The sequence below is a fragment of the Haemaphysalis longicornis genome, unplaced genomic scaffold (genome assembly GCF_048455015.1).
Source record: "Haemaphysalis longicornis isolate Haplotype H1 unplaced genomic scaffold, Haemaphysalis longicornis Haplotype H1 scaffold_2, whole genome shotgun sequence".
Lineage (NCBI taxonomy): Eukaryota > Metazoa > Arthropoda > Arachnida > Ixodida > Ixodidae > Haemaphysalis > Haemaphysalis longicornis.
The window spans coordinates 260,542,275-260,549,842 of NW_027526295.1; positions in this window are offsets into that span (position 1 = coordinate 260,542,275).

Below are 7,568 nucleotides of genomic sequence, written 5' to 3' on the forward strand. Positions count from 1 at the left end.
TTGTTTCCACCTAAGCCCATATTCGGTCGTTGCCGCCTCACTTTCTGGGAAAAAGCGGGGGGCTTTGCGGCCGTGTGCCGGCGCGCGTGTATTGATCCGCGATCGGTTTTTCTTTGCAAGCCCTGCGGGCTGGTCTAATCGGATATTGGGACGCTGTCAGCCTGGGTGGAGGTATGTCCTGTCGCTCACAATCACTCCACGTACCGCGTCAGAAAGGCCGCACCATTTGCGCCCCCCATTGTTCCGTTTCCTCGCTATTCGATGAAATGTCTGCACACCACAGGGGCGGGTGAGTGCCGTGTATTTATTAAGTTCAATTCGATTCAACTTTTCATATTTCCGATAATATGCTGCGGAAAGAAAGTTTTCACACGTTTACAGGAGGAAGCCATTACAAGGCAGGTTGCTGTAGACAGGATAAAATTTCGCAGAAGCCTCACAGTCCTCTATGTTGACGAAAAAATAAATTAAATAAAAACAGGCCGAACATTCTTTTTAGAGAAACGTAATTTAGTGCGGGTCATTTATAGCTGAATCGCCTTCGTTACGTTTTCTTTTCATGCGGCTGGGCAGAGATGACCGCATCAATGTGGCTTAAGTCAGCCGAACGCAGTACGGGCCAGGCAACCAAAATATCTCTGTTTTGTTTTTGCTGTGTTGGGCGGTGCTCCCAGCAGCGCGGAGAAGTATATTTTTTTGTTTGTGTTCTGATTTCGTTCTTTCACCTCAAGCGCAACTGCCACAACTATACTGAGAAAGATTCAGGAGCTACGGCAAGAATCGAGAATTCGTATCCGTTCGTTTGGTTTGGATCGCGGCGCACAACGAGGGTCTCATAGTTAGCGCACATGGCTGCTCGAGGGAGTCTCCCACATCCTCCCATGGTTTCCTCGTACGCACCCCCCCCCCCCCCCCCGGACGCGACCTGGCCTGAAAACTACCGAAAAGAAAAAATCCTCAGTCGTCATCGCCTCCAGGAATCCTCACCTACAGGTTTCCTCACAGCTCCAAGTTAGTGAAAACAAAATCTACGCAAACTCTGCATTTACTCCCGACATTTTTTTTTAATGGACCCGTCCTCGTGCATCATATACTCCAAAGTGCACATTTTGTGGAGAATTAGTCGTCTCCAATCTTTACCATCTTATCTGGATGTGCTCTGCCTTTTCACAAGGACGATCGGAATTTTTAACACTACCCTGCATTCAGTATGATGAACAGGACCATATTCGTCAAATGCTCGCTGATCCCTCTTTATTAGAGACAATTGTAGAATTCTCACTCCAGAATGGTCGCTATAAAGCAGTTTGATTCGTGATTGACTCAGCCCTGTATGGGTCAGTGATTCTGTGACAAATGCGAACTGATCTTCTAATGGGACAAGAAGTATAAATGTGTTTTTGGAAAGTTTTATTTCCATACCTCTTCCCTTTTTCAACTCTCCCCCATTCCCTTCATCGTCTTACGAACCCCTCCAATAAACAGTCAATCAATCAATCAGTTCTGATTTCCCTTCTCTTCAAAGATATTTAAAGGGTCCCTGCAACGCTTTCGATAAGCGCGTTCACTCTTCCCTTGGTGTCTGGAACCACTGCGAAAGCTTTAGTTATCGCCAGCATGGACCGGCACTGCGTGATTCGCTCGTCGCAGCAGATACGCTTTCCATGTCTGCTTTGTTTTTGTGGCTTTTTTGAAGTTGCTATCGAAAAGCTTTCATTGCAGCAACTGAAGGAAAACCGTCCAACAGCCGCTACATGGCCGTAGTGACGTAATTCGAGCCGTCGAAAAACGTTAAGACCGGGAAAGAGATCAAAATATTTTGAACGAGTTTCCAAGTTATCTGATGGGCACAGGGCAGTAATTTTTGGCTTAGGTGCTTTGCGACCCCCTAATCTAAGTACTGGGTGTGTTAAATGACTACGTTCTGCAAGCATATAAGATTTCAAAAAAAGTTAAAAATAGTGTTGCAGGGTCCCTTTAAAAGCAGACATATAGCGTCTTTTTCGTTTCCTCTGTGCTAGGTATGGCGCCTTCCGCGACATCGAGAGGCTAAGATTTTTTATACCTGTTGTTATTTTCGGCTTCTACGTCGCCTCTCTTTGATGCCGTTTGTAACCTGGTATCTAAAATTGATTTTCGTAAAAAACAATTCGACGTTAATTTTAAACTAAAGTGCATTGTACTATCAGTTTATTTTTGTGTGTTCTGCTTTACGACCTCCCAGCGCATTTGCGTATACTTTCAACAAATGGGTGGTAGTACCCCAGCTTCGGGTATCTGGGTTTTACGTATAGGCATGATCAGTGTTTCCCTTAAGTGTGTCGCTAAAGTGACGCTGAAGTGATTATGAAATCGTGAGGTGTGCCACGTGAGACCTGAAATGTGGCCAGTAAGCGAAAACGAGAATGGCGCATGCAACGGTATTATAAGCGCAATGTAAGCTATGCGTCGGAGACAAGAAATACACGGAGGGGGCATGCAGGTTGCATCAGCATTTCCCCCAGTGGCCAATAATGGTTTTTTGTTCAAACATTGTTCTCCCTATAATGTTAGCTTTGCTTCAATTTCTTCTTCCCCAATTCGATGGGACCACGTGACGGCCAGTTTAATATCTATTATGAACGCACGAATAGTGGCGCGTACTTTAAAGTGTACACCACAATTTCCATCAGAGAGCATTGCTGGCCTTGTCGCATTTCTGACACGCGCCACGTTCACAACGCTATTCGACACGTCTTCCACGTGAACCTTTCGGTGTAAAATTTCTTCTTGTTGTGGTAACGTACTGCGTAGTTGAATATTTAAAAGAAAACGAAAATAGAAATGAGGCCTACAAGAAATTTCCCCTAAACGAGAACGCTGCTCCTACGATCATCAGCTCCCGATAGCAAAATAAGGTTCGGCGTACATTTGAGATCGATAATTTATCTAAGCTCGCAAATTCCCATCGGTGCATGGCCGGCCGCCCGTGATGGAGGGTGGAGCAACGGCCTCGGTTGTTCCTTTATCCGTGGGCACTGTAAGCGGCGTTCGGCAGCAGCGGCCGCCGAAAGAAAGGCTCAGAAGGGAGGGATTTCGGGAGGAGCGCCCAAATGGCCGACCGAGGAGCTCGTGCAGAAGCCAGCGAAGAGTTATACCGACCTTTGGCGTGCTCCCGGCGCAGAGAATTTGTTTTCGGGGCTTAGCGACGTTCGCTCCGTCCCTTGTTTTTCTATCTATCCTTTTTCCTCGCCTGCACGAGATTTCCACAAAGCCGGAAGGTCTTGGCTGCGCTGTTGGCTGCGCTGGAGGCAGAAAGAAACTCCGCCGGTCAGTTTCGCCGCCCAAGCCTGGCATAAATCAAGATGCCCGCGTTGACTCGCCGCTGATTTGAATTCGCCGCCTCTGCTTGATACACTACCTTACGTAGACAACGGGCTGCGACTACGTGAGCACGTATAGAGATGGAAACAAAAATTGTGCTGCCCCTGCGCTTAAAGTGACGTCAGGATATTGCAACACTCTCGGCGTAAACACGAAAGGGCAAAATCAATTAGATCTTTAGCGGGAAACTTGGAAGACGAGCGCGTGTAGCGACATGCATTGCAAAGTATGTTTCCGAATCGCCGGCCTGGCGCGCATAAAGATCTCTTTCCTGCCGACTGACACTGAGGACATCACGTCGTTGTCCTCATCAAGGAAATCATGTCGTTGTCATTCTTAAGAATCATGGCTTCCTTCCTCATTGAGCATCCAGCGAAATGAAGGGCGCAGTAGTGGTGCCTCTTCGAAGGTAGGACGATGTGGTATCATCCGCTCCTCCAGTCATCGTTTAGAGTGGAAAAGGGGGGGGGGGCGCTGTCTTCATCATCAGTTGCAGCAGCCTAACCAGGTCCACAGAAAGACGAAGGCCTCTCCCGTTGACGACCAACCTCTCCTGTCCTGCGCTGCTCGAGTCCACAGTCTTACGTGTGTAATAATATAGCCATCACCTGTTATGTTTCATCCACTTATCAATTCATTGGGAACAGGATTGTGAGTGTTGCGTTTATATTAAACATCGAATCGACGAATTTTGAGCGGGGGGAGGTGAATGTGGCCTCGAATCGCTGCTGTGTTTGCGCTAATTCTAATGCCATGCATGCGCCTGCAATTCCTATAGGTTTAATTCCCCGACGAGGCACGCATGTTGGCAACCATCTGAGTGCGCCGTCAGGCTCCGCATCGGGCTCCGTGTCAGGCTCCGCGTCGGGTTATGTCGGGCTTCGCGGGCGGTACTTGTCCCTGCTGAGCACATGATGTGTGTTGGACGTTCCGACCTCTACCCCACCGAACACAAAGTAATGCCTCGACTTCAATGTGAGTGCGAATAATATGTATATTGCCACCACCATTGAGAATCGGGTTGAAACAGAGCAGACGAGGCACGCCGGTGTTTTTTTTTTTTAATGCGAAAGCATCTTATGGTCTCGGCATGTCCCGCATCGGCGTCCGAACTCACACTGCGCATGCGCAACTCTCCTCCTTACACCCACAGCTGCGCGATACTACACTATAAAAAAAGAAATAGTTAGCGGTGCCCGGTTTCGATCCCAGGACTCTCTGGCCGCAACGGGAGGTACGCGGTGCTCTTCCCACTACGCTACAAATCCCTTTTTTATTATTATTACCAGTCTTCAACACACACTTACTACACAAAAATAACCACACTGCATTTGGTACAACACACACCGACATTAACACACCAGCCGTGCCTCCGGCTAGAAGGTGTTTCGAAGAGATCTGGGTGGACACGGGAAGGCCCAGAAAAAGCTTAGTGTGGTACGCACAAGTTCGTAGCGAGGATATGCGTAAAGAATGAGCTTCAGGTCCGAACTGCACAGGTCGGTCACAGAGGTGAGAAAGCTTGGCGGAGTTTAAAAAGAAAATGCTTAGTGCAAGCCCCATTGAGCCTGCTCCGATGCAGGACAGCTTCATCTCGCGTGCATAGACCGCTTGGCATCCGAAATCGGCAGTCTGAGTCGATTGTATGCAACGGCACGTAGGTCTTATTGGGGTCAGTCCAGAGTAAACGCTGAGAGCTCTTGGCTACAGAGGGAACCGGAGCCGCTCAGTCGTGCCTTGTGAAAGTCACTACAGCAATAATTGAGCTGAAATGCGCGGATGCAGAAGCTCTTTCAGCTTCGTCGTTGCCAGGCGCACCACAGTCAGATAGAAGCCACACCAGAACAACGTGGTGGTTAGTTAATGACCGCGTTTGCAGGTCGTTAATTTCTTAAGCATGCAAGCTGCTCTTCTGGCAGTGCCATCAGGTGTTGAAGGGCTGCTCGAGAGTCGGTGAAAATTGCCCATGCCTGAACTAGGGCAGTTAAAATGCGTTGCAATTCAGGACGCAGGAAACTAAGTTCAGTGACCATCGCCGAAGCGTTGTGACCACGTTTCGCGGTAATTTTTGGGCAGGTTGACGGGATCCATATTCCTATAGCAGATGATGTATCCATCACCGATCCATCCGTGAAAATGTGGTGCAATTTTGGTCAGTAGTGGTAATGTGCTCCAATGTAAAGAATTTCAGAACAGGCAGAGGCAACTTAGCTTTACTCTGGATGCAGGGAAGGGTTAGTGTAATTTTCCACGAGGCAAACGTCCATGTTGGCATGATATGCTCTTGTGGACTCTAGTACACTGGTGGTGATATAGCACGTACCTCGGCTTCCGAGTCACAAGAGAGTGGGCGTTCGATCATCATCATCATCACCACCACCAGCCGATCTACGCCCACTGCAGGGCAAGAGAGAGAGACAACCTTTAATAGAAAAGGATGACCCCTGGTCACGATGGGGGAAAGGCCTCTCCCATTAATTTCCAATTACCCCGGTCCTGTGCTAACGGCGACCAATTTATCCCCGCAAACTTCTTGATCTCATCTGCCCATCTAACTTTCTGCCGCCCCCTGCAACGCTTGCCTTCTCTAGGGATCCACTTTGTTACCCTTAATGGCCAACGGTTATCTTGCCTTCACATTACATGCCCTGCCCTTGTCCATTTCTTCTTAATTTCTACTAATATGTCCTTAACACCCGCTTATTCCCTGACCCACTTCGCTATCTGCTTGTCCCTTAATGTTACACCTATCATCTTCCGTTCCATTGCTCGATGAGTCGTCCTCAATTTAAGTTGAACCCTCTTAGTGAGCCCCCAAGTTTCTGCCCCGTAGGTGAGTACCGGTAAGATGCAGCTGTTGTACACTTTCTTCTTCAGGGACATTGATAGGCTGCTATTCATTATCTCAGAATGCTGCCTGGTCAAAAACCTCAAGCTTGCACGGAGGAGTTCTTGCTGGCAGAGAATGGTTGGAGACAGGCGCCTACTCTCTCTGAGGGTCCCAAGTGCTGAAGTACTTTTAGGCACCCGAAGGCACACACGATTCACTTTGGCTTGAAAGCCTTCTGGAAGCAGGGAATTTTTTTGTGTGGGAGGGTCGAGGGCAGGCAGGCCGACAGAGCGTCCTCCCGCGCTGATAGAGGTCATGCTGTGTGTTATCCTTCAATACACACTCCTAAAATTATCCTTCAATACAACACTCTGTGGAAAGATAACAGTTATATGCAATACAGCCCACTCGTCTCTGCGCGGAAACTGGTCGAAACACACATTTGCTCGAGCACTGGTTAGCCGAGCTCCGACAGAAGAGGAAAGGACAGGATGCTCACATACGATTACATCGTAGAATATTAGTGGTTATGCCACAAGTAATAATTCTCACTTTCCCTACCCCGGGTGCCTGAGAAACTAAAAGGGCCCCAACAGAACGCTCTTCGTCAACTTCGGACTAATGCGTTCACAAACACCCACACCCGCCTTTCACCCATCCCCTATGGAGACACTGTGGCACCCCTGCCACACATTATTACATGGTATGGGATCGTCAGAATAACCCTCAGGAGAGCAGTGGGAGAGAGAACTCGCCAGAGCTTGCCCCAGCAGACAGCTGCAGCTGATCCAACGGGCGAATACGGTGAGTTGCTCGAATGACGCCCTACACTGAGGGCTCCAACCACGGCAATTTTTCTCATTTCAATAAAATTTCCCCCACTGCCTCGTCTCCCAAACATCGGCATTTCTGCGTGATTCCTTGCCGATGTCGAACTTCACATATTTCTCCTCTAAAGTTGGTTCTACAGTTGGTCAATAAAAATAACAGGCGTCCCTTTGATGCCAAAGTAAAGCGGTGGAGGGAGAATGCTGAGACGTCGCATGAAGTAGAAGTTGGTAGCTCAACGGTTTCCGCTTGCCGTGTCAACTCGAGGCAACAATCTCCCAGCGACAACCAGCAGCAATGCGAGTAAGGGGCCCTCAGAGCCTGCCGAAGAGATTGAACGGCCGCACAGATCGCGACACACCTCAGAATAGGCCAATGTAGCGGGTGGGGGAGGGGGGGGGGGTGGGGGGGGGAGGTGCAACTGGCGACCTTGATATTCAAAACAGACACGGAGAGGGTGGCCAAAAAATTGTGCATACCATCCCAGCAGTAACGTAGTCAGAGAGGTATTGAAGACGCCGGCGTCTGAGCGCAAAGTGGTCCGCAG